This window comes from Malaclemys terrapin, chromosome 2 (genome assembly GCF_027887155.1).
Source record: "Malaclemys terrapin pileata isolate rMalTer1 chromosome 2, rMalTer1.hap1, whole genome shotgun sequence".
Taxonomy (NCBI): domain Eukaryota; kingdom Metazoa; phylum Chordata; order Testudines; family Emydidae; genus Malaclemys; species Malaclemys terrapin.
Window position 1 is genome coordinate 105,276,155 of NC_071506.1, and position 26,947 is coordinate 105,303,101.

General features: G+C 43.5%; 1 protein-coding gene across 1 annotated transcript in view; it reads right to left on the bottom strand.

Annotated features, from left to right (window-relative positions):
* Nucleotides 1–25,311, bottom strand: part of NRSN1 (neurensin 1) — a 62,430-nt gene extending 37,119 nt beyond the window's left edge. The window contains exons 1-2 of the mRNA XM_054018310.1: nt 25,224–25,311; nt 5,158–5,251 (exon numbers count right to left, since the gene is read on the bottom strand). The gene's annotated coding sequence lies outside the window, so the exon portion shown is untranslated. The remainder of the gene's footprint in view (nt 1–5,157; nt 5,252–25,223) is intronic.
* Between the last annotated feature and the right edge of the window lie 1,636 nt (nt 25,312–26,947).

Sequence of the window (26,947 nt, forward strand, 5' to 3'; positions counted from 1 at the left end):
TTGGACAAAATAATGCAGCTAAAGATGTTGTCCAAATCTTTATCCATGCCCGTGGCATTTAAAAATGCTCCCTTTTTATTCCACAACGGTGCTTTCTATTTAGGTTAGCTTGTAGATTTCCTTTCTGACAAAATGTGGGTGATGTGGCTCCATTTGTTTTTTATGGGTAAAAACAGGTTTAGTCAGGGCTGGATACAACTCATTCAGCATTTGACTGTGAATTTGACTCTGTAGCTAGAGATTGCAGAATAAGAAATGATGAGCTTTGTATTGGAAATGTGCAAACTATTTGGCATGAATAAAAAGCAGCATGCAGCTGCTCAGACTCGTAGGACTTTACTCCCTTTCTCAGCTCTGTTATCTATGCATCCACAGATTTTAGGCTGACCTCGAGTCTTCTTTTATGTTAAAGACAAGCCTATTGCAAATAACTGTTTTACTTGCATTAAAGTACTTGCCAAACTTCCTAGGAATTTTTTTTTAAAATCTTTTTGTCTCTGCCAGTGATATGGAAAGGGGGCTTTATAGTCCTAAAATACTGAGATTTTTCTGGAATCTGATTTCAATCCCCAAATGGCTTTCTCCAGGCCTGACCCCCAGCATAAAGACATTAAACTGCATGCAGTTTACTTTCTGTGGTCTATTGTAGGAGTTCCTGATGTCTCTGTCTGGAAACTAAGGATGAGGTGTGTGGTGTAAGTTGTGATAGTCTAGAACAAAGACAGTTTAGCAGCATTTACCCCACCCACGGTGTGTAGGGTCTCTGTAATCACTTCATGATGTCAGAACAGGACTGAATAAGAACCCAACAAATCCCAGACACAGCAGAATATTTTACCCCCACAAGTACACCCCCCACACATTTTGGCTCCTTTAATGCTGCGTAAAAGGCTGGAGTGGCATAAAAATCCTGGTTCTAGCTGTGAGAGGATTCCCCTGGCATAAGCACTGTCGAAGACAGACATAAAGCTGCCTTCTGAGGACCCCATTGCAAACTCTGGCAAATCTGACTAGTTGCTTGCCTGTCTTTTAGGTGGTAGATTATGGGCTTTTCATTGGTTTCCCGAAGAGATGAGATAGAGGGAAGTTAGTAGAAGCAGAGAATAGATACAAAGCTAAATTCAGCTTGTTGCAGTATGTTTTTAGTTAAGACTCTGGTCCTGCATCCAAACTAGGCAGTGCATCTGGAGAAGATGGAGAGAAAGTGGATCCATTTCTCCTCCACCTTCCTCATACGAGATACCAATGGGAATCAACCTGTAACTTGAGGGGGAAGAATCACGTCCTTTATGAGTATAAGTGCCAATGGAAAAGATAAAAGGGGAGAGAGGCTTTAAAATAACATGGGTCAGACTCATCCCCTGCACAACAGAAAACACTACTATGGAGGGACTGAATTATATGCTGTGTGCTAAAACTGGTGACAATTCTAGCTGTAGGTTAGGATTTTTTTCTTAGTTTCTTTTTAGATGCAGAAGAATACACTTCGTTTTATCTATTTTGTGAATTAGAGAAAGTAAGTGAAGTCAGGGCAGCTGACAAAATCAAAATGGAGAACAAAAATACAAGGAGCGGAAGACAAAGGATGGATATGGGGCAATACTCTCAAAGGAGAGAAATAATATCACTTGAATGGGCACAAGCAGATTTTCACCACCTAGCCTTCCTTCAGTGTAAAGAAGGAAAGTAGCAATAAAAGGCAGGAATAGACGTGGCAATGACTTCAAGTTATACAGTACCTGCATCTCTTCCTAAGGGCCCGATCAAAAGCCCTTTGAAATAAATGGAGACGCATTACAAATAACATCAACGGACTTGGGATCAGGCCCTAAATCTACATCTAACACAGGAATAATCTCACTCCACTAGCACAAGCTATGTCATTCCATCTTCTTCCCCAGCAGATTTCAGCCCAGCACAGCTGCATTGCAAGAATCACCCAAATCCTCCATCAAAGTCATTTGTGCTGGTAACCTCTATACACTTAAAAGGTGAATCATCAATCTTCTTAAGTGAATCTGAGTCAGCCACAACTCCTGACTGCTTCCAGTGAAGGTGCTTTTAATGGCATAGGCAGGGACCTCAGAACCTTGCAATTTTGCATTTCAAAGGTGCAGGCACTCCTGCTGCAAGCATTGGAAAGAAAATTAAGAGTGACCAAAAGTAATTATTCATTTGATGGCCGTTCAAGGAATTCAAGGTTAAATGAACAGCTTTCTAAAATTAAAATAAATGCATTCCAAAACTGTTTCAGGGGCCAAATCCCTAAGAGAATACACAGGCACCACCCCCAAAATTTGAAAGAAATACATTTTACATGTAAATTGAAGTCTAGTTTTTTGGTTTTTTTAACCTGCAGGACCTGAATCCAGCACCATAAATTTCTCTGTCTGTCTTGCAGCTGTACATGTTTGTAAGGTGTAAAGCAGTACAAGAAATTGCATTCCCATGTAGTTTCAATAAGGAATATCCATCTTCCATAAGCAATGCAAGTCTATTTCAGTTTTACAATGGTGGTGTTTATAGTGATGTTAAAGAATCCAGATAGTGGCTGCAACAGTTAGAGATATCCTGATACTTTATCTTAATTACATTGCTAATGTTGTTTTTTTAAATATCATACTACATTCTGCTTTAGGTTTTTGAAAATGCAGTCATATCTTCGCATTCCCTTTACTTCTATTTCAGGTTCTCAGGAGTAGGATAGTACAGAATTAATTTCTGTTTCTAAATTCCTATGTTTTGTTACTTAGTAAAATTCTCTTTCCTATCTGCTGGACTGGGTTATGTTCTTCCAAATCCTTAGAGGCCAGTTTATTAGAATACCATGAAACAGATTTTAATTAGATCCTTTAAACTGTACTCTTTACTCCTAAAGAAGTATCATGTTCTCTTTTGAGTCCTCAGGGCAAATTGCTACAGAAACATCAAGTGCTGTGCAAGGATTCAGCTCCATTACCCAGACAATAATTAGCAAAGTACTGGAAACTACACACACCATTCTTTGCAGTTCACTTGACATTAGTGTTTCTACAGCTATTTCTAGGATGGCGACTTAATCAATCATTAGGAAAAGTGCAGGCCGGTCTTGGTAAAAAGGGCAAAAATCCAAGGTGTACTGTATAAAAAGCTTCAAAGTTATAAGCGTTGCTTTTTCTTTTTGATCTAGCCTACAAGTGCATCTAGTGTCTTCACTGTTTTCATTTCTTTGGACACTTACAGGGGAATAGAGGCATTGTATAAACTACACTTGTAATGTGTTTTGTTTTTCACTAGAATAAGTAAAATCCAAGGAATTAAAAGAGGGGCTACATATTGTTTCACGTAGGTAAATGGGCTCTGCTGTTCAATGGAATAAAGACACTGAGACACACAGCTGAGCAGCTGGCTAAGTAACGTAATGCTGGAATACCACAAGAGGAATCTGAATTCAAAAATTAAAGTTGCAAGCCCACTAGCACTCAGGAGAACTGTGCAGACGAATGGGCCTGATTCACTATCTTTACCAGGGCAAAATAAGTATCTTACATTCATTTGGCAGTGCACAGCTGCAAGTTATTAAGGCAAATAGGAATTGGGCCCAGTGTGCTCAGAAATGATGGAGAAAGCAACTTGCATTGCTCTTGAGCCCCACAGATGATGGTGATGAGCTAAGGGGGAAGTTGCACATTGCCCTCCATGGTCAGATTTAGGGCTTGCTGTCAGGGGGGGAAGGGGGGAATTAAAGAGAAAAACACACCAGATAATGGTGGACCATCCACAAAACATAGAATCCCCAAAATCCAAACAGACTTCAATTTCACAGGCTGAGCAAATCAAGCAATGATTAAAGGTGCAAGGGAATCTATTTTATATTTCTAATACGGGAGCAGCTGTCTGACTGTTCAGTTGCCTGTGGATTGTTTGGTTGGGGAGGAAAACAAACCAGTCCAGGATCTCAGCTAGTGTAAATCAGTGCAACTCTCAAGTCTATGGAGCTACACCAATTGATACCAGTTCCATACCCTTCTATTATGATGAGTTTTGGAAGCTTGATAAGCAGATGTGAGAGTGAATGGGAAAGAGCAAATAGAAAATTTACCAAGTGGACAGGAAGGTCTGAAAAGAAATTCAGAGATTCTGAATTTTGATTGTTTTTTGCTGGAGAAGTGATGGAGGGCTTTCTAAAGGAAGCCCCACTGTTATATCTCTGAGCATTTGTTGCTTTTCTTACTGAGAACGTAGCTTCAGCCTAAATTGTTAGGTTTAGCTAGTGCAAATTAGCTATTTCTGTCTTTGTGAGTACAATATTGGGGCTTAGATACTAAGGTGGTGGGTTCTACAAAAAACTGATAAATAGAATAATATACAGGGACTTGTGGTTCTAACTCTAGCTGGACTTTTTTCTTTGTACATATTCAGGTTTGCACCAACTGCCTCATCCCTTGTTGTGTTGCCCTGCCTCCTCCATGCCACCCATGATGCCAGGGTCGATGTTACATTCATCTGTATCTCCCACAAGTACATATATGCACTTTTTTTTCATGCTGCTCCAGTGCATACACTGGCCTTGTTACTCTATTGCTCCAAGTTACTGACTTCTCTTCATTCAGATGCTTCCTGAAAAAGACAGTTCTTCCATGATGCCCCAGCAATTTGGCAATATTCACTGTCATATTGTTTTCCTCACTTTTTTTTGTTTGCTGTATGTTAAAATGCAGAACAAAGAAGAAACAGAACCACCACACTATGCTCATGACTTATACTGAGTTAATGTATGGTTGGGTGGTTTTTTTTTTTTTTTTTTGCTGGTTGCCCTGATCCTTCCTTGCCTCGTCACCTTCAATCAGGACCCAATCCTGTACCCCTTAAAGTGAATGGAAGACTCTACTTGTGCACTCATTGTGTATTTATTTAATTTAATTTAGTTTTTATTTAAGGCACAAAGCCAGAGCTTTGGGCACCTCCCAAAACTTAAAATCATAGCTGGAAAGTCTAAACCTTTTCAGTACAATACTTATTCAATTTTCCAATTCCAAATTCTCCAGTTAGTAGACTCTGCTACAGAGGAAACTAAGGATATTCAACTATATTGTGGTATCAGAAGAAAGGGAGCAGTCACAAAGTAGATCCACACAGCAGTAACTGTAGGAACACGTTTATTCAGGTACCACTTACTGAGTATGTGACTTGCTGATGGCCCGGAGTGGACTCCTTGCACTTTCATAAGTCTGGAGGAAGGCACATAGGAAGGTCTCAGAGGGATCAGGTTCTAAAAGAGGCAAACATTACAAACATTATTTACAGACTTAGAGGCCCGAAGGGACCAATATGATTATCTAGTCTGATCTCCTGCACATGGCAGGCCACTGAACCTCACCCACCAATTCCTGTAATAGACCCCTAACATCTGGCTGAGTTACTGAAGTCCTGAAATCATGATTTAAAGACTTCAAGTTACAGAGAATCCACCATCTACATTAGTTCAAACCTGCAAGTGACCTGTGCCCTATGCTGCAGAGAAGGGCAACCCCCCAGGGTCTCTGCCAATCTGACGTGGGGGAAAATTCCTTCCTGACTGCAAATAGGGCAGTCAATTGGACCCGAGTATTTTGGCAAGATCCATCAGCCAGACACCTGGGAAAGAATTCTCTGTAGTAACTCAGAGCCCTCCCCATCGAGTGTCCCATCTCTGGCTGTTGGGGATATTTGCTACTAACAGTTGTGGATGGGCCATGTGCCACTGTAGGCAGTTTTCTCATATTATCCCCTCCACAAATTTATCAAGCTCAATCCTGAAGCCAATTAGGTTTCCTCCCACTCTCCTTGGAAGGCTGTTCCAGAACTTCACTCCTAATTTCAAGCCTAAACTTGCTGATAGCCAGTTTATATACCTAATAGACAAATTATTACTATAACTACAATAGTATGAGGGCATGGCTAGAGTTGCAGATGTAGAGTGCTTTGAGTTAAACCAGCCTTCGTAGAGTGCTGTAGGGAAAGCGCTGTAATCTGTCCACACTAACAGCTGGAAGCACACTGGCATTGCCACCTTAGGAGCTCTTGCAACAGCCACAGAGAGCAGTGCATTGTGGTAGCTATCCCAGCATGCAAGTGGCTGCAATGTGCTTTTCAAATGGGGTGGGGTGGGGTGGAGTGTGACAGAGAGTGTGTTGTGTGTATGTGGGGGGAGAGAGAGTGGGTTTTTGGGGGGCTGAGAACATGTCAGCATGCTGTCCTGTAAGTTCAGACAGCAGCAGACTCCCCCTCACCCCCGCCTCTCTCTCTCACACAGCATTCCACAGTAATGGTTGCTTTGTCTCGGAGCAGATAAGCATGCCGGCTGTCAGAAATGGAGCTTTCAAAGGGCATATCCGCATTCCTCGAGAGATTACAAAACAATGACAAGAGTGGCCACTTGACTTAAGGGGATTATGGGATGTTTCCGGAGGTTGATCAGAGCGCAGTAGTGCAACATCTCGTTCACCCTGATGTCCAGACGTTTCAGCCAATGCACACCAAATGTTAATCTTCTCGCCGAGGTGGAGTACCAGGAGCGCTTTAGCCCTGGAGTCAGAGTGCTCTATGTGCCTTGCCAGTGTGGACAGGTAGTGAACTAGGGTGCCCGGGGCTGCTTTAATGCGCACTAACTCGCAAGTGTAGCCAAGCCCTAAGATGCTTAGAATATAAGGCTCTTATCCTGCCCCCATTTAAGTCTATCGCAAAACTCTCATTGACTTCAAAGGTGCAGAATCAAGCACTAGTGAGTTGGCAGCAGAGACTGTAGGCTTGATTCTCTGTTGCCCAACACCTTGTGTAATCATTTACTGTACACCACTTCAAAGTGGATGTTAAATGCTACCAGATCAGGATGATAACATTTTACATCCACTTCCCACCCATTTTGCATTGTTGTAAATTAGTACAGGGCAAGGAAGAACCTGGAGCAGCATTGTTCCATGTTTTCTGTAAAGCACTTAAGGCTTTGTCTACATGGCAGAGTTTTACTATTTATATAGATATAGTTATGCAGATGTAATCATATGCATATGATTCCCCCACTCCCTTGTGGCCAGATTTACATTGTAACATGAGTGTCTACATGGGTTGTGCGTGTTATACTGGCATAACTATATTGGTTTAAATTTGCCGTAGGTTATACCGAACAAGCTTCCCATGTAGACGAGGCCTAACGTACACATACTTTGGGTACTATACATTAATAAATAATTATGATTAGAAATGGCCTAGTGTCTTTTAATTCTCCATAACCTAATCATTCCTGTATCAAGTCACACCAAATACCTACCTTTTAAAGCCTACTAGAAAAACACATTTGAGAAGGGATTAGTTTAGTAATGCACTTAGTTATAGGCTACAAATTGTTAGCAGGATTAAAAAAAAAATGACTGGATGTTTATATGGCTGACAAACACCTAGGATTATAGTAGCAGGGATTAAAAATGAAAATATATAAGCTAAAATTGAAGGCTAATTTACACCAGCTAAGGATCTGACCTCAGTTGTTTGAGAAGGGATATGAACACTTATGCTTCAGGGCATAAATTAACCTCTAACTGATGGGTGCTAAGAGGAAGCTTTTCCTGTAGGCAGAGTATTCATAACTGTCAGCTGTAGGTTTTTTTACTCCTTCCTCTGAAGCATCTGTACTAGGCAGTTTTGGAAACCGGACACTGGAGTAGATGGACCACTGATCTGTGTTCTTATGCTGGAACCTCTCACTACAGGCATAATTGTGTTTAGAAATTGTACACACCTTGCATTCTAAATATAGTTTGGCTGTTTGCCAAATGGTTGTGGGTCTGCAGCTCATTCTGATTCAACACTGTAATTCGACAGTCTAAGTAAACAAGACACTTGAGGATGCAATCAGTGGTGTCTTAAATCACTGCAGGATTCCGTATTTACATTGTTAATTATTCAAGTCCTGACTAAAAAAAAAACCAAAGCTTAGAAGGAGGAGGCAGTTGGTGAGGATTTAATTAAATATTCAATTTCTGTTTTGAAAACTCTCCAGCTTGAAACTGTTTAAATGGCCCCTTCAGTGTGAGGCAAACACTCAGCTATACGTCTCAGTATTAACATCATTTACGGACAGTCCAGTGGCTCAAATATTAGTTGATGGTTACTGCATAGGTTTCAATTGAGTGGAATTTATTGTCCAAGCTGTTTTGAACACATTACCAAAAGATGCATCGTTATGTTTATGAAAGTAAATGGGCCAGGCAGGAATTTCACAATTTTCACAAATTGCTCTGGCTACCACTAAGTGTATAGAAAATGAAAGGGAAAGAATGAGCTATAATGTTACATTGTTTGGGTGGTACATGCCATTATATTGCTGACAAATGCTGGCAGGATTCCATGGGTAGAGAGGTTTTCAGAGCCACGTTCTAGCCTGCTGCTTTAGTTCAGTGCCCATGGTAACGCCCAGATGGAAAGCAGTGCTTACCAAAGAGAGAAGGCAGAGGAGGAGGGGAAGAGGGAATAAGCTTGATAACGAAGTCTAGGCGCTGGAAATATTAAAGTCTTGTGGTGCTGTAATTTTTAAAAAAAGGCATAAATTCCGTCCTTTTGACAAATGATTTTTATATAAAGAGGCAAGTATATATGCCACACTGAGGGCCCAGTCCTGCAACACCTACTCATAAGGGCAGCTTTACTCATGATTCGTCGCATTGGCTGAGGAGCAAACAGACCAACTTGGGAAGAGGGTGTAAAGGTGGCATTAAGCCACTCTCATGTACACCCAAGGAGCTCTTATGGCAGCTGGTGATAGCCAGGGTGTAATGATGCTCTGGCCACAATGCCTGTGCCAGCAGCCACGGCTGTGTGGAGCTGTAATGTTGGCTGTACATCATCAAGGATTCCCTTGCCCTGGGTTGGTGCTCGCTTAGCCAGCTCTGTTGGGAGAATCTAGGCCACTGAGTAAAGTTGCTCAGGTGTGCTGATATTGACTTGCAGGAATTGGCACTTAGCCCATAGCATGGGAACTGTGAAGAGTAATTAGGATTCTGAGATTTAAAAATGGAAACTAGTGCTTTTATTTAGATTTCTACTAACAGAAAAGGGTGAAGAGAAGGGGAAACTGCCTGAATAACTACACACCAGTCTAACTTCAGGTAATAGGGTGCAGCAACTATTTCTCCTACAGATTCCTTTACAGGAAGATTGTTGCTCAGGAATGCTGGCCCTTTAAGACCTGGCCTGAACTGGCTTAAGTACAGTATGGGCTAGGGACCACTTTTAGAGAGAAATGGGGGGAAGTGGAGCCAAACAGTCTTTTATTTCGAATCCCTATGTAGATCCAAGCTGGATTCCATGGGCCAGGCTGGCTCTGAGAGGCAAAATCATATCCCTTCCACACAGTGCCCACAGAAGCAGCTGTGCCAAGGAGGGGATGAGGATTCATGCCAGGGGAAGGATGATTTTACTTGTGGCTGGTGCCATAGAAAATCAGCATTGGAAGTCGCACAGACGATGCATCAAACAGCACATTGCAAGGCTTGCCAGGCTCACCCAATGTTGGAGTTGTGCTGGGTGGCTCTCCACCTCCATTTAGTTTCAGCTGGTCAGTCCCTCTCTCCTTACCATGAGCGTTCTCTTTTTCCTTTCTAAAACCACCTTAAAAACAACCTGCCTCCAGAAGCCCCTCCTGTTAGTGGGGCAGAAGGGGACACTAGCAACCTGGACCAATGAAGGCAGAAGAGAAGGAAAAACCTAAAACAAACAACAGCCAGCCAACCAACCAAAACAAACAAACAAAAAACCTCAAGGGAAATGATATTTTTTAAACCATAGACTAAACACCAGCAGGTAGTGTGGTTTCCCATCCTTTTTAATGAGAGGTTGCAGAACTGCATATCTGTCCCTAGGTGGTGCTGTGCGAGGTTACAAAGAGCAAGTACTTTGATTAACATGGCAGCTCCCTGCGCAGTAAGCAGACTCTGGGGTGCCCTTGGATCCTAAGGGGACTTAGAACACTGGTTCATGCATCCTCTTTAGGAGATAGCTTACCTGAAGTAAGAGAGTGGCCTGACTTTTATTTCTCTAGTGTAGTAGGCAGTAGGTCCTTTATATATTCCAACTCTGCATCCAGGATTTTCATATTTGAGCTTGAGGAAAAGGTCTGATACCATTGGGTTCTCTTCTGGGGTAACCCATTCCAAGTTTCCTCTGCCCTGTTCAGCCGTCCCACCCTCAGGAATGGATGGTTCTCTCACCATGTGCTTAGGGTGAAACAGGAGGTTATTTTGTTACTGTTTTCCCATTTGGATGCCTTGTTTACTTGTTCTCTCACCCGAATCAACTCAAAACATGGGTAATTTGCCTGTGAGGTTGACCACATTGCAAAGGAGAAAAACTGAGGGATCTGTGGTGGGGAAGGAAGGAGTATGTGGGGAAAAGTTGTGATGGCGTTCAGGAAGGTGTATGTGGAAAAGTGGAAAGACAGATGCCGCCACTCCTCCTCAGTCCACACCCATCCACTTGTATCTACCTTCCCCTCTTCCAGCATGAAAAAGCAGGGCACATTACAGTAATGGGTAGATTTGTAAGTGTGAGGTACTGTATTGATCTTGCATGGCTGAGTCTGAACTTCTATCTCAAGGTAAAGTCCAGTGAGGGACAGCCCCTGGAGTTTTCATTGAACCACAACAGACACACGCCAGTGACAATTTAGTTTAAGCATCCTGAAAAAAGGAACAAATGTTTCTGAGCTTCTTAGGGTTGCAAATCTTGCCAGGTCACACGTGCTTGTGATATTCACAGTTCTACCAGTTCTCTAGGTTTGACAAAAATAAACTTTTCTCACAGTCTATCAGTACTTCTGCTTCCCTACAAAAGGATGCATTGAGGCACAACATTTACAGTTACAACAAGAAAGCTAATCAGACATTTCTGAACCTCAAAAAAAGTTTGGTTTAAGTCTGGGGCAAAGGTTTGTCTCTTCTTAAAAGCAAGATTGGTTCAATCCTCCCTATACTTCAACTCAACCTTTAAAAAAAAAAGTCAACCAAAAACACCCCACAGCCTTCTTTAGCCCATGGTAAAGGGTTTCCAGATCAGATTATGGAATATCTCTTGATAGCCTAGCTAGAGTGGGCCTGATTCTCCACTACCTTGGACCTTATGCGTCATTCATAACAGCACAAAGTGAGAGCAAGAATGCTACCAAACATCACACTCACCTTGCAGTGGTGTCAATGACTCCGCAGGGGCCAGGTGGATTAAACAATTACACTGCATGTTTTGCTTTAACGAATATTATTTTATCTTGAAATTGTTAAAGTAAGTGTCTTTTGTACCCTTCATCGTAAAGTGTCCAACATCTGTTCTTTTTTTGTCTTCTAAATCCTGTCAAGGAGTATTTGTGACACTGGCTAATCCCTGTTACCCCATCTCTCTTTTTTATTAAAATTTCCAATCTGTCCTGATGAGTACAATGCTTTCCTGCTGCAATCAATCACATTGTCTCATTTCTTTTCCCTGCTTTCTATGGTTCGTTCTCTAATCTATTTCAAGGAATAGAGAGATTTCTCCTCTTGATGGTCACTGCATAATGGAATCCTAACAGACCAAAGAAGGGGATTGCCTGGGTTGTAATTATCAAAATATTGTATGGATTTTCTGACTTTTTCCTCCGTGAAACAAAAACAAATGCAGTTCCAGCTTGGGGGCTGGGGTGGGGGAAACCTGTCTTGCTCCAAACGGGCTACATTCCATCCTGAGGCAAATCAGGGAAAGTTCACAACTTTTTCCTGTGGAGGTGTGAAAAGTTGTTGCAGTTGCAGCAAAAGGTGTGTTTGCTGCTGTAAAATGATACAGTGATGGCTTCATGAAAATCGCAGAATTCTCACATGAAAACTGGTAACTTCACACAGCTCTGCTCTCACCCCCAGCCTTTCACTCACTTGTTGCTTGTTTTTCCTTTCATCTTTGTGATATGCTCACAGGCTATCGTATAAAAATGATCTCTGAGATAAAGTTGCAGTTTTCCTTAACCATATAAAAATGTGTGGAAAATAAAGGGAGTCTTTTCTGGCTCTGAATACACCTAGGTCTTTGGAGTAAGAAAGTGACCTTTTTGACAGTCCCTGTTCAGACATAACATACTTTAAGTACCTGAACCTTTGGAGATGTTCTTTGTAAACTGTATTTTTCTCCTCTTTAAAGCTGGGGACTAGTGGTAGGGCATGGATGCCCAACACTCAAACTAGGCAAATATATTGGGTGTGTCCTATCCAAGTTCCCGCCACACACTCACTCACACTGCTGTCTTTGATGGCTCTTGCTGTGTTTGAAGGAAGTGGAGCGGACCCGTGATGAGGTGTAAAAAACCAAAACACATGAAGCTGGAGAGCAGGTTAACCTGGGCTAAGGGAAACCAAGGGGTTAATACAGGCCGGGAGGAACCAGGAAGTGGAGCACCTTTGTTGTGACACACTATCAGAGAACATTCACTCACTCAAAGTGGAGAGATGAAAGCTCCTTCTGGGAGTGCTGATGGAGAGGGTTTAAGGCTATGGAAGCTGCAGGACTTTGCAAGTGGCTGAGCTAGGAGTGGCTGGTTTATTTTGTTTCTTTGGGGAATGACTGGCTGGAGTAAGCCTCCATTTCTATTCTTTTTTTACTTGGAGCTGGGCTGCAGGAAACACCAAGGTGCTCTCCTTTCATCACTCTGGCATACCCCACGCGAGGAGGACTCTTTTCATTTTGGTCAGAGAGCCAAAAAACTCTACTTATGAAAGGGAACCACAGCACAGCCAGAGGGAAACTGAGGCAGCAGCCATTCCCTGACCTAAAGTGGTAAGGCACTTGTCTTCAGGGGGCCATTGATGTCTCCTGGCTTGTTTGCCAAGTTGAGGAATAGGGAAAGGCAGGAGCTTCAGTCCTGCACAGGTGGGAATGATTGTGGAAAAACAAGCATGCTTGATGGCTTCTTTGGCAATGTAGCTGTGACAACCCTGTGGCTTGCTTGCCTTTCAAAATATCTTGAGGCTGTCCCAGCTTGCCCTGGGCTAGTGTGAGAATTGGAATGGTCCTGGGACTTGCAGGGGAGGGAAAAAACCCCAAAATAAACAAGCAAAACCCAAAACAAACACCCTCCCCCACACTTAACTAACTCTCAGTTCTCACATAAGGTTGGGCAGAGTTGAAAGATCCTGCACTTGCACCCACCAAACTCAGTGTGGAGCTTAGAAAATAGGAGTTGATGTGTAAATGGAGATGAGGGAGAAAAGAAAGGAGAAAAAGAGGGGGCTGAGCCACTAGTAGTCCTACAAGAGGAAACGAATGTCCAAGCCAGCTGCGGTGCTGGTGTGTGGGATGCTTGCCACTATTGTCATGTTTTATTTTGAGCACACCAGGAGGGTATAGCTAGGATAGTTATTAGTGTAGATCTGTGGTGAATGGAAACACTTGCCAAGTCCTGTAAGTTCCCTTGGCACATACCAGGAGATCCAGCAGCTCTGAGCTGCTCCTAGCTTGCATCCTTCATTGCCAGCTACCATGAGTTGCTTCCTTTTCCCTGTCAAAGGTGTGATCATGCTATGGGGGATTTGCAGCTCCTCAGAGTAGCAGTAAAAGTAACTGTATTTCTTACTCTACATCTGTTTGGAGGGGAAACATGCTGTGCAGGGTGGCTGTTCTAACTCCCCTCTCCCTCTCACTGACTTTCCTTTCCAGCCTCTGCTACGGTGTGACCGTTGCTGGAACTGAGCATGGAGTGGCTTTTGGGGGACAAAGCTGTGTGTGTGGGGGGAATGATACTGCATAACCACCCTATTCTCCATGCAGTTGTTGTAGGCCCTTCTCAAAATTGAGGGTCCTCTGTTTCCTTCCATGCTGGGTAAGGGAAAGGAAGCATGTGCAATAGGACTTTCAAAAGCACTCAGTGTTGGCCTAACTCTGCTCCCATTGGAGCCAGTGGACTTTTACTCTTGACTTCAATGGCAGCAGAGTTATCTCAGTGGGGAGTGCTTTGAAAATTCCACCCATAGCTCCTGCAATGCAAACAAATGGCAGTTTTTCTGAACACAAAGACAGGTCTGCTCCTTCTGGCTTTCTTAGCTTATAATTTGTAAAAGGGAGGAGAGGTGAGGGCGGCTTTGAGGAAACATGTAACAAGCCAATTATAAAAACTTAAAGGATTCTAAAAACAGGTTCCAGCTACATCTAGAATGGTTTTGTGACCTGTGGAGGCCTGGTGCGACATTGCCATGGCAAAAGCCTGGATAAATTTGTTAGTCTCTAAGGTGCCACAAGTACTCCTGTTCTTCTTTTTGTGGATAGAACTAGAGAGAGATCTTTATGCATGTCTGATCATCTTTAAAAATCCCTTTTTTATGAGAGAGCTGTTTGTAGATAGGTTCCAGTTTAGAACGATAATGATGAACTATTGCTGCTCTTGGGAAATACTGTAGTGCATAAATTCAAAGTAAACAGTTTCCAGAACCTAAGGTACCATGGAGAAAGCACTACAAAATAAAGCATTGTAAACAGCAACTTTATAGCGTCTATAACATAGCCCTAGAGGGATGTGCTTATCATATATAAAAAGAGGGGGTTGATTTCAGTATTGCTGTCCACAGTGCTCAAATCATGAGATTGTCTTAAAAATCATAGTAACTTTTAAAATAACAGATTTCAGAGTAGCAGCCATGTTAATCTGTATCCACAAAAAGAATAAGAGTACTTGTGGCACCTTAGGGTACGTCTATACTTACTTCCTGGTCTGGATGTAAGTGATTGATCTTCTGGGATCGATCCCGGAAGTGCTTGCCGTTGACGCCGGTACTCCGGCTCAGCGAGAGGAGTACGCGGCATCGACGGGGGAGCCTGCCTGCCGCGTCTGGACCCGCGGTAAGTTCGGACTAAGGTACTTCGAATTCAGCTACGTTATTAACGTAGCTGAATTTGCATACCTTAGTCCGAAGTGGGGGGTTAGTGTGGACCAGGTCTTAGAGACTTACACATTTATTTGAGCATAAGCTTTTGTGGGCTACAGCCCACTTCATCTGATGCATAGAATGGAACATATAGTAAGGAGATATATATACACATACAGAGAACATGAAATATAACAAGTTTTAGGGGTTTTATTGGTCCTCTGGCTTTGGAGTCTTTAGGGTACACTCAGTGCTTACTTTATAATGAAAGAGGTGCTGGTGCTCAAGCAATTTTTTTATTATCATAATTGATGCGGCAAGCCCAAAGGTGCAGGGGCTATGAATTGTCAAGACTAGAGGTGCCAGGGCTCAACCTGGCTAGTCCTGTATGCTGAGTTTTCTTTATAATCCTGAGTGGTAGAAACTTTTCTTTTTATTAAAGCTGAGACTCTTGTCTAAACACATGCCTCCAGGAGCTGGCACTTTAAAAAAACCCACCAAATACTGTGAGATTCACAATAAAATGTCAAGAATTGACAACACTCTGATTCTTGTTTACATTAAGGCCCCTTTGCCCTGCTCTGGCAGTGTAAAAGGGCCTTACAGTGTTAAAGGGGCCTTCTTATAAATGGAAGTCAGGCCTCTAGTCTTTAAACCCTCACACGGACATGTTTCAGGGCAGGGTCAGTATCTTCTTATTTCTTTTTGAGCTTACTGGTTGGTTTGTGTTTTCTGTGTTGCTGGAGGCACAACGGGCTTTTTCCCTGTTGGATTTATTTGGTCAAATTGCTGTAGTAATTGAATCCCCCTTATTTCAGTGCTGATGGACTAGTCTTTACAATTCTGTTCATTTAAGTGCAGGTGTAATAAAATGATGGAAAAGTGTTTTCAGAGTGGGAATGTTGCTCTTCTCTCCTGCTCATTTTTGGATTTATATCAGCAAATTGCCCTAGATATATTAATTTCTGAGCACCTAAAAGTATAATTATCACACAATTACCCGGCCAAGTAAAATCTCTAATCCATAGGTGCAATATTTCCCATCTGTTGTAGTTCTGGATGGTTCTACTCAAACCTGCATATTAAAAGATTTGTACAATACTTAGATTTCCAAGGGGAGTCATATGTATGGCATTTAAACTAAAAAGGTGTTAGGCAGTACACTGATGAGGCAGGGGTCGAGGTAGAAAGCAGGGTGATACAGCTGCACAAAAAGAGATGGCTAAGAGATTCCTAGAGGATTTCATAGTTATCACAATCATGTTGAAAGGAATACATAGCTAATAACCCCGTATTAAGTTCCATGAGGATATCATTATTGAATTCACTTCATTTTATTGCTGATTTGAGCCTCTTTATTTCAGTGCAAGACTTACTTCAATGCAAGCTCAGCAATGACATCTTGACCTTGCAATGAGCTCCACGTGAGCACAGGGGTCTGTCTGCATGGTGCTTATTACAGGATCAGGGCATAAACTGTTACGGACTAATGTACACTAGCTGCTCTTCTAATACTAATGCCATTTATATTGGAAAAGGTGTATTTTCCCACATAGTTAGTGGCTGGATTAAAAGGACAGGTTATGCATGTGATTTGTTACATAAAGGACTTTAAAAATCTTCTAAAACAGAATTTTACCAATTATTTTACCAATTTACTGCCTACTATTTATTTTGTTTCACTTTTTGCAGTTCATCCTGGACAAAGAAAATAAGTTAGTAATTTTCATGTTTGGGGACACAGCAATCTTCTAGCATTTTACTTTTAGGCTCTCATACACCATCACAATGCTTAGATTTCAGACAAGTGAATGTCTTTGTTTATTTTAAAATGTTTCCTTTGGGATTCTCACACACTAATCATGGAAGTATTTCTATTGGCTTAAGATTTAAAAATGTATTTTGCAAAGTGTAACCTCCTGTCACTTACTATCGCTACAGCAGTTAGAGCGGTGCAGCTGTACTGATGCAGCTGTAACGCTTCTGGTGAAGATACTCCAAGGGCTTGTCTCCACTTATGGGAGGATCGACGCTCGGCAATCGATCCACCGGGGGTCGATTTAATGGGTCTAGTTGACTGCCAATCACTCTCCCGTTGGCTTAATAACTCCACTTCCACGAGTGGCGGTAGCTATGTCGGTGGGAGAAGCTCTCCAGCTGGCATAGCACTGTCCACACCAGCATCTCTTAGGTCGGTGTAATTTATGTCGCTCAGGGGTGTGGATTATTCACACCCCTGAGCCATGTAAATTATGCTGAAGTAATTTGTAGTGTAGACATAGCCATAGGTTTTAAATTGATGTAAATCCATTATGTGGAGTTACTGGTATCTTACAGTGATGTGAGATCAAACCTGGGCCTTGTGTGTCTGATCCTGCATTCTCTGTTGACTGTGGGAAGTGCAAAACTGGGCCTTGTAAGGTCCTGTCTGTATACTTAGAGCTTTGAAAACTACACTTGCTAGTTTTTTAATCCAGAACCAAGGATGTTCTGAAATGGTTACTGGATGCTAGTTTATCAATTTTGTTTAAGAGTTAACATCATTCCAAAACGTTTGCCATTAACAACATTTAATACTTGCATTGTACTTAGTGAGTGGGGAAAAACTGCTCAAATTACAATCAGTGCACTAACTAAAACCAGTGTTTTGCATGTCTGCTTTTCCTTCTGTCAGAAAAACAACCATCACAGTTACTTTACATAGCACTAAGATACATAACTGTCTTGCTTCAGGGTGTAAACCACAATTATCTGCCTGAAGCTAGAAAGGAACCTGTCTGGACAGGTTATCCCATAATTGTCTATCTTGTGAAATATCTGGTATTGGAGAGTGCTGGTGACAGCAGAATATTGGAGTAGATGAACCATTGGTCTAATATGTCCAACAATGGCTATTAGTCAGGATGGGCAGGGATGGTGTCCCTAGCCTCTGTTTGCCAGAAGCTGGGAATGGGTGATAGGGGATGAATCACTTGATGATTATCTGTTCTGTTCATTCCCTTTGAAGCACTTGGCTTTGGCACTGTCGGAAGACAGGCTACTGAGCTAGGTGGACCTTTGGTCTGACCCAGTATGGCCATTCTTATGTTCTTAATACATTATGGCAGTTATGTTTCTATGTTCTGTGTGGCTCTTCTCTTTTACACCCATTAAGGGGGCTCCTTGTCAAAGTGCACAGATGTTTGTGGCTACCACTCCTTCCAGATAGCCAACAAGATCTCGTCTAGCTTTTCCTGGCAACAGTTGACACCTCTGCCATGTGTCTGAGAGGCTTTGTCACTTCTAACATCTTTTAGAGCGCGAACTGTCTCTGTGAGCTATGGCTCCAGAAGGAGACGGTGAATGTTCTGTGAGGCATCTAATGCTTACAGACTTTGCTAGACAGTAGTGGAAACATAAGCAAATATGTTTTTTTTTTAAAACTGAATGATTCTGTAAGAGTGAAGACATATGTTGTCTATTTTTGCCTCCTCTTCTGAACCAATTAGAGCGTGATATTGTTTCCCAGTTAATGAGGCAGACACGCTCTCATTTTGGTTCATCTCTGGAAGGGCTCTTATTGCTCTGCAGGTTTCTGTACAGTGAGAAAAGTAGCTGCTGCAGCATTATTGACTACCCCATATGGCCAATAAGCCACACTAAACAATGGAGGCTTTCTAAACTCGGCACCCTCTTGCTGAAGAGTGTATCTGTTGTCACTTGACTGGGATTTCAGTGGTGACTGTATAATTCTCTGCATTTCGAAGACCCCAGGAAAGAGGGCTATAGGGAAAAGCCCTTTTATTGAAGTCAGTGGGGATTAGCACGTGCTCGAGGGCTTTGCTGAACTGGGATGGTGCTTTCCTGAACTGGGGCCATAGTGAGCAGCACTGAAAAGGAGCAGTGCATTGGGATCCATAGCAAAAATACTGCTGGGTCAGGACAGAAGAGGGGCACCATTAATGAGATTGCTATAGAGGGAGGAAAGCTTGTGTCAAAATTGGGGGAGTCCTGAGTAACCAAAATCCTACGTCTCTCCCCCTAATAAATCATCCTTTTGTGCCCTACCATCCCTCTTGCATACTCCAGTAGTGCAGAGCTGAGGGAGAAGGGGAGCGTGGTCAAGATGAGGGTGCTGCTTAACTGTCTGCTTGGGCATGTTTGAAGCTAGCATCTGCCTGCTTTAAGGGATTGCCGTTCAGGTTTAAGAGACAGAAGGGCTCACTTCATTACTATGAGCCTCCCTAGTAACCCAAACTCCTTATGTAAGGGGACTTCTCCTTCCCAGTTCTTAATCTTTGGCCACTGAACAGTCCCAAAACTATAACACTCATAGCATTGGAAGCACAGCCCTCTCCTTCTGTATGATGGTGGTCAGTGTAATTTAACCCTCTTCTGCTATTTTACAAGGATTGGATGACAGAAAACTGTGCTTTGCCTTTATTTAAGAGAGGTAGTGAGGTCCAGTGGATAAGGCACTAAACTGAGTCTTGCGGTGGTGGGGAATCTGGGTTTTATTCCTAGTTCTGCCACTGACCAATTGTATAACCTTGGGCAAGTAATTTCACATCTATGCCTCGATTTTCTTGTTTGTGACACGGGCATAATACTTACCTCCTTTTGTAAAGCACTTTTGAGATTCAAGCGTGAAGAGCACTATTATTCAGAGGTTGGTGGGTAGTTCAGTATTTCCACAGTTCCATTCTCCAAATACCCTCTGTGCTTCCATTTGACACCCACTCAGCAGGGAATTAACACCCTGATAAACAGCCTGCTTGTTGAGGTAATGGCTTCGGGCCATCCTACTGTTGCTCTTAACCATCTAATTTGCTTGCGTTGTTATCCATGCTGTGTAAAGGTCCCAGTACTGCTTCATAATGGCAGCTTTCCACAATTCCCTGCCTTATTGTTTTACTCTGTTGTTTTAATTCATTCCCTTTATTTTATCCTATTTTATTTTCCAATTTTAAGCAATACATTATTTTAATTTGTTGTTGTATCAGTTGTGTAGTACTGGTGCACTCGCTGTTTCTAATCTCTTTTTAAAATCATTTTTATTCATTAAAAATACTGTTTGAAATTGAGTCTTGCTCACCCATTTATATCCTTCTGTCCATCAGACTGGAGCATGGATTAGCTGCTGTGAGTAACCAGGGCAGGGCAGGTTATCATGCTTGTACAGAAATAGCATCTCTGAGCCAAATTTAGAAGCACTGTATTAAATGTTAATCAATTAACTTTCACAGTAACTCTGAAGTAGAGAATATTGATCTGTAAAGTGGGCATAATAAGAAAAGTGAGGCCTGGAGAGGTTAAGAGACTCTGTCCAAGGTCACATGGTGAATTTATATCAGGGCCCTTAGGTCTCAGGATCTCTGAATCCTAGGTTGCTGCTCTAACTACTAGACACATGACCTCCCATTAGATAAAAGAGAAGAGCTGGTTGCCAATCTTTGCAAAGAAGCTGAGTGGCACCTTTGCCAGTGTTCTACTACTGTAGGTAGTAAGGGCAACCCTACGCTATTGTCTCAATTTTCTTTAGGGACCATGAGATTCGTCTTTTGTTACTAGTCTATATTCAGATAATGCATTCTATTTTTGTACTTAATGAAATAATGTTAGTCATGGTTTCTAATAAGGACAAATATGGGAGGGGAAAAAGATGATGAATGTTTCTAATTTCAGGTTCTCTCTGTGCTCATTGAGAGATCTCTAGATTTCTTGCAGAGCCAGCAGCTGCATTGCCGTTGCTCCTGGTCTGCAAACGTGCTTGTGGTACTAGGACTTTTCTTGTTTTTATAGTAGAGAGCCTTGATGCAGACTGGCAGATGTCCTCCAAAAATGCACCATAGACCTAAAGGGCTGCTTCCTCCTGGCAAAAGCCTGTTAATCTGACTGTAACATCAGATTCAAGTGTTCCCGTTAGCTGTATTAAATTAGCTAGATTTGTGTGCGTCCCTGAGGATGGGTGGGGGAGGAGGGTGTCAATAAAATATTCATATTCAGCGTATAGCATGGCAATATATGGGAGGCAGACACTTAATTGGTGTAATCTCTTCTCTTTCTCAGAGATTCCACAGCCCTATAGTACAGCAGCATGTTTTAGGGGGTTTAGTTTTGTTGCATCAGGTGAATGTTCTTTAAGAATGGGAGAAGGCCATCAATAGTGTTTTTGTCGGGTTGGGTCTTCAGCCTATTTCTGTGTGTGTGTGAGAAATGAAAATTTTGGGTGGACTCATGTCAGATATTGCTTCTTGTACCGTATTCCATTGCAGCTCAACCCCCATTTTGTGCCACCATACAACTACAGACCAATCTTGTTCCTGTCTTTCATTGTAGGGGATGTTGTAATGGTTCTAACAAGGGTTTAACTGCTTCATTTGAAGCACAGTGGCTTTTGCCATGTTTCTTTCTACACTCTCAAGTCTGAGTCTTGGATCCTTACCTCCAAAACTGTTCCCTATGCCCCTTCCAAAACTCCTTCTCCCCCAAACACTCGGTCTCTCTAACGGCCATCTGTGGAAACTTCTTAATGTTCTTTCCCCATCGATTCCAGGAACACTTTTTCTTTCAGTTCTCCTCCACTTTCCCGTGGCAGCTGAGAACCAGGTACTTGGTTTTTCCTTGTTTTGTGTCATTCGCCTTCAGATTACTAGTTTTGGACACGGAGGATTCGAGGATCCTTTCTTAGCCTGTTTCTGTCTCTTCTTTCAGGGGGTGTTTACACCAGTTTTTTCTCTGAACCACTTCCTGCTGTTGCAGACACTAGTGCAGCTCCATAGGTGGAAGGAGCAGTGAGATTGCAGCATAGGCAGGGCTCCAGGCAGCATGTTAATCATGGTGCCATCTAAACCTTTTCAGTGCAGATCTACAGAACATATGTGCTAGTGGCTGCCCACTCCTTGTCTATCCTTTATGCCTATCACCACTGCTCTGGACACGAGCTGGACAAAGCCTAGAGTAGACAAGATCTTGTTCTACTTGGCCTCACTCTACTTGTCTATCACTGTTTAGCTCTGCAGATCGGACATCTTCAGGATCCAGTACTTTGTTCCTGGAATGCAGCTTGTGTAGTAAGGGTTTTAGGACTGTGGGGAAAAAGAACTACCCTGTTTCCCCGAAAATAAGATAGTGTCTTATATTAATTTTTGCTCCCAAAGATGCGCTAGGTCTTATTTTCAGGGGATGTCTTATTTTTCAGAAATGAAAAATGCCTTATTATCGGTGGATGCCTTATTATCGGGGAGGTCTTATTATCGGGGGGATGCCTTATATTACAACGAGAGGCAAAACTGTAAGTAGGCCTTATTTTCGGAGGATGTCTTATTTTCAGGGAAACAGGGTAGGTAGCCTTCTTAATGACAACCAAAGTAACACCGAAGGCCCAAATTCAGGCCCTCTGACAGAAGCGGACTACACAAACGGCCTTTACATAAAACAGTACAGGCCAGAACCTGAACAAAACTAGGCTATGCAATCCCCTGCCAAATACGGTCATGGGCCATGACCAGAGGAGGGAGGGCAAGGAAGCCATGCGAAAGGCCTTAGCAACATGATAACTGCTTGTTGATGGAAAAACATGATAACTGCTTATTGATGAAACATAGTAACGGCTTATATGAAGAAATTGCTTCTAGTAAAGGCCAGCTCCTCCTATAGTTCCAGCTACCTGCCACCAGCCAATCATATATCATCTTTGGGCATCCTGTAATAACCCCCCCCGGAAAACAATATGTACCCTGATGAAAAACAACACCCCCGCTGGTGCCAAGTACCACCCATGTCAAAAACCACCAAGAAACCCCTCACCCAATAGGCACCCAATTCTCGTAAATAATGAGGAAGGTACTGGGAACAGGGGACAGACCCCAACTCTTATTTCACGCAAATGACATATAATTTGTACTACGCTTGCGGTTAGACGGAATAAAAGCAGCCTGCGTGCTGTGCTATTTGTGACAGTTTTCGGACTGTTATCCCAACGCGTTGGAATGTATTGCAATAAACTGGCCTCAAGATTGAGTCTGTGAACTAAAATCAATGCGTCGATGACTTTTTCCACGACAGGACCAGGCACCAAGCTGTTAGGCTTTTCGTGAATTGGGCCCTGTGCCAGAGTAAGAAGAGCATTAGCCAATCCCAACGGAGGATCACTAATCTTGTAATCAAAGCTAGTGTTTCTAAAAGCTTTAGTTTTTCGCTCTGAGGAATCATGCAAAATGTTCCACAAAACCATATTGGCTCCCAGTTATTCCATATTCTCAGCAGGCTGAAATTGCTTTAACTTTATGGGCCTGGTGGCCCTGCATTTTAGGGTTTGTCTACACATGAAAGTTAATCTGTAATAAGATAGGGTATGAATTTAAAGTGGATTAAGTATTTACCATTTGAGTCCACTTCCAAAGTGGTTTAAGCTAGTTTGGGGCTTGTATACATGAACATTTAGTTTGCTGCAAGCTGGGGTGTGCATCTACCTGGCACTAATCTGTGGTGATTTATCTGTCTTTAAAAACACAGGAGTACTTGTGGCACCTTAGAGACTAACAAATTTATTAGAGCATAAGCTTTCGAGGGCTACTGCCCACTTCTTCGGATGTCTTTGTGGACCATGCTGATGCACATTCCTATGTTACTTCATTTTGTTAGTCCTGTTTCAAAGAGGACTAGATCAGTGCACATTAATGAACTGTTAGTGTGTGTCAGCAGGGTCCACCCAGTTGATCTGCAGCAGGCTACTGCGGGGAAGGTAAACAACCCAGTTTGTTGCAAACTAAGGCCTTGTCTACACTGGCAAGTTTCTGTGCAAGAAAGCCGCTTTCTGTGTTGTAACTCCTGAGGTGTACACACTGCCAAGCCACTTAGTGCACAGAAACGGCACAGTTGCAGCCAGGGTCGGCTCTGGCTTTTTTGCCGCCCCAAGTAAAAAAAAAAAAAAAAAATCTGGGCGGCCAGAACGGCAAAGCAAAAAAACCCCAAAAAACCTGTGGCGCATCCGGAGCGGCAAAACGGGGGGGGGGGGGAGCGGGGGGAGAGAGAGAAGTGGAGCGTCCAGGGCTTCAGCGGGGCGCTCGCCACGCAGCCCCGACCACTGCGCCGCCTGCCGGGAGGGCTCCAGGCTGCTCCAGTCAGCGGGGAGGGAAGGATGTTGGCTGCCCTGCCGGGCTTGCTACAGACGTGGCACCAGCTGGGGCAGACAAAGCGCGCAGCCCGCTCCCAGCAGGGCGCTCCCCTCCTCCGCGCCGCCACCCTCTACAGGGTGGTCAGATCGGCAAACAAAAAAACAAAAACAAAAACAAAAAACAAACAAACAAAAAAGCAGCCGTGCCACCCTAGGATTGGGCAGAATGCCGCCCCGTAGAATCTGCCGCCCCAAGCACGAGCTTGCTCGGCTGGTGCCTGGAGCCGTCCCTGGTTGCAGCACTGTAAAAAAAACCACCCCGATGAGAGGCGTACAGCTTTCTGCCCTGGGGCTACAGCACCGTGGTGCCAGAGTAGACCTCCTGGTCGATTACAGCGCTGCGACTGGCCGCTGGGAGGTGTCCCACAATGCCTGTTCTCGCCTCTCTGGTCATCGGTTTCAACTCTACTGCCCTGCCCTCAGGTGACCAACTGTGAGCCCCACCCCATAAATTCCTTGGGAATTTTGAAAGTCCCCTTCCTGTTTGCTTGGTGAGGTGTGCAGTAGTCTCAGCGCATCTTTCCAGGTGACCATGCCTGCTCCACGCACCAGGTGATCCCCCGCTTGGAGCAATGCCGAGCTGCTGGACCTCATCAGCATTTGGGGAGAGGAGGCTGTGCAGTCCCAGCTGCGCTCCAGCCATAGGAATTATGATACCTATGGACAGATTTCATGATGCATGACAGAAAGGGACCATAACTGGGACACACTGCAGTGCAGGGTCAAAGTGAAGGAGCTGCGGAATGCCTACCACAAGATGTGGGAGGCAAATCACCGCTCCAGTGGCAGCTGACAGTGTTTCCCTTCAGCGCTCTCTGAACAGCGCTGTAACTGCCAGCACTGTAACTCTGCCAGTGTAGACATACCCTAAGGGTTTGTATAGACAAGGGACTCTTATTCTGGAATAAGAACATGTGTTATGTTCACAAGATACCAACAGAGAAGTTAGATAAAAACATACAGTACTCTTGCTGGAAGGTTGCAACATAACACTACTTTTATTCTTAGAAACCAGAACAGTCACACACAGTAGCCAAAAAGAGAAGGAGAAAAAGCAAGCTAGCCCCTAAGGCAATGAGGCACAACTCACCCCACTTTGCTCTATGCTGGCTCTTTCCAGGCTGACTCTGATCTCAAACTTTCCTACAGACCCCCTAACCAGCAAAGAGGACACTTACCTAGTTTTAATAGGTCTTTCTCTCCAATTGATGTGCAGTTTAGCCTGCTTGCATGAAATAAATGGCTTATTACTGATGGACTCAGTTCTCTCTTCTGCTGCAAGAAAAGGAAAGATCCCTCCAAAGATGTTCTCCACCCACCCCTGGAGATTAGGATTGTCAGTTGGAAAACAGACTCATAAACTAGTGAAAAACACAGTTAATTGGAAAGATTTATAGGCTTGTTAGTAGGAATGTTTTTTAATTTGAAATGTCAATGTATTCCCTGAAGGGCAACATTACTTCTGCTGAAGCCATAATTGGAGTGAACTAACTTTTAGTGATAGGAGGAATAAAAACAATCTTCACTCTTGACAAAGAAGAGAGCCAGTTAAACTTCATAGGCCATACAAATGTCACATCCATCACTCATTTTTAGGACTCTCTCTAGAGACTACAAAAGAGATTGAAAGATGACCAGGGTAGACGTGAGAAGAGAGGGTTTTTAATGTCTAATTCTGGCTCTAAGTAAAATACTTAATCTGGACCATTTCACAAATTTAATTTTCCTTTATGGTTAGAAAGTGATGCTAGCTAGTGTTTGGGGGTTATTTGCTGTGTGCTGAGCTTGTGTTTGTCAGTCTGTTTGTTTGGTTGGTTGTTTGAAGGACTGTGTGCTGTGGCTGGCAGTTGGAAGCTGTGAGCTTCAAAGGAGCCTCTGGTAATTGGCTGAGCCTTAATTAGTGGGCGGGGCATTCACACAGGCCAGGACTTTATAAAGCAGCGCACAAATGACCAGGGAGCTTTTGCGAACAGAGGCTGCTAACAGGGATTTTGCAGGGGAGTGGGAAGGGAGCGGGGGTCCCTTGCTGGTTCTATCTGTTTCCCTTTATTCCCCTTAAAACCCAAAAACCAAACTACATTCAAAACTTCTTGCTTAAACAACCCTTTCATTAACTAGGAGACAATGCAGGCAGAAGCCCAGCTGCAGAGTGGGGGCTATCCAGTGTATTGCGCTGAGTGCAGCATGTATGATTACCTGCCCCATGGGCGGGTGGCGTATGTGTGCATTCGGTGCAAGGAGCTCCTGGCCCTCAGAGACCATGTACGGACTTTGGAGGCCAGGGTAGCGGAACTGGAGGAGCTAAGGGAGGCAGAGAGGTATGTTGATGAGGCTTTTCAGGACACTGTAGAATTGTCCCACATCCGGTCAGACAGCCCCTGCACTGTTGAGGAGGATGAAAGGCCCAGGGAAGCAGAGCAGTCAATGGGAGCAGAGGGAAACCTTCCCATAGTTGGGACCCTCCTTCCAGATGGTGCTGGGGTTGCCTCTCACACTGAGGTTACATCTCCGGGGGAGGGAACTCCAGTCACTAGGAAAAGGCAGGTGTTAGTAATGGGAGATTCGATCATTAGAAACGTAGATAGCTGGGTTTGTGATGACCAGGAGAACCGTATGGTGACTTGCCTGCCTGGTGCGAAGGTTGCGGATCTCTCGAGGCATCTGGATAGACTTATGTGTAGTGCTGGGGAGGAGCCGCTGGTCGTGGTACATGTAGGTACCAATGACATAGGGAAGGGTAGGAGAGATGTCCTGGATGCCAAATTTAGGCTGCTAGAGAAGAGACTGAAATCCAAGACCTCTATGGTGGTATTCTCAGAAATGCTCCCAGTTCCACACGCAGGGCCAGGTAGGCAGGCAGAGCTTCAGAGTCTCAATGCGTGGATGAGACGATGGTGTAGAG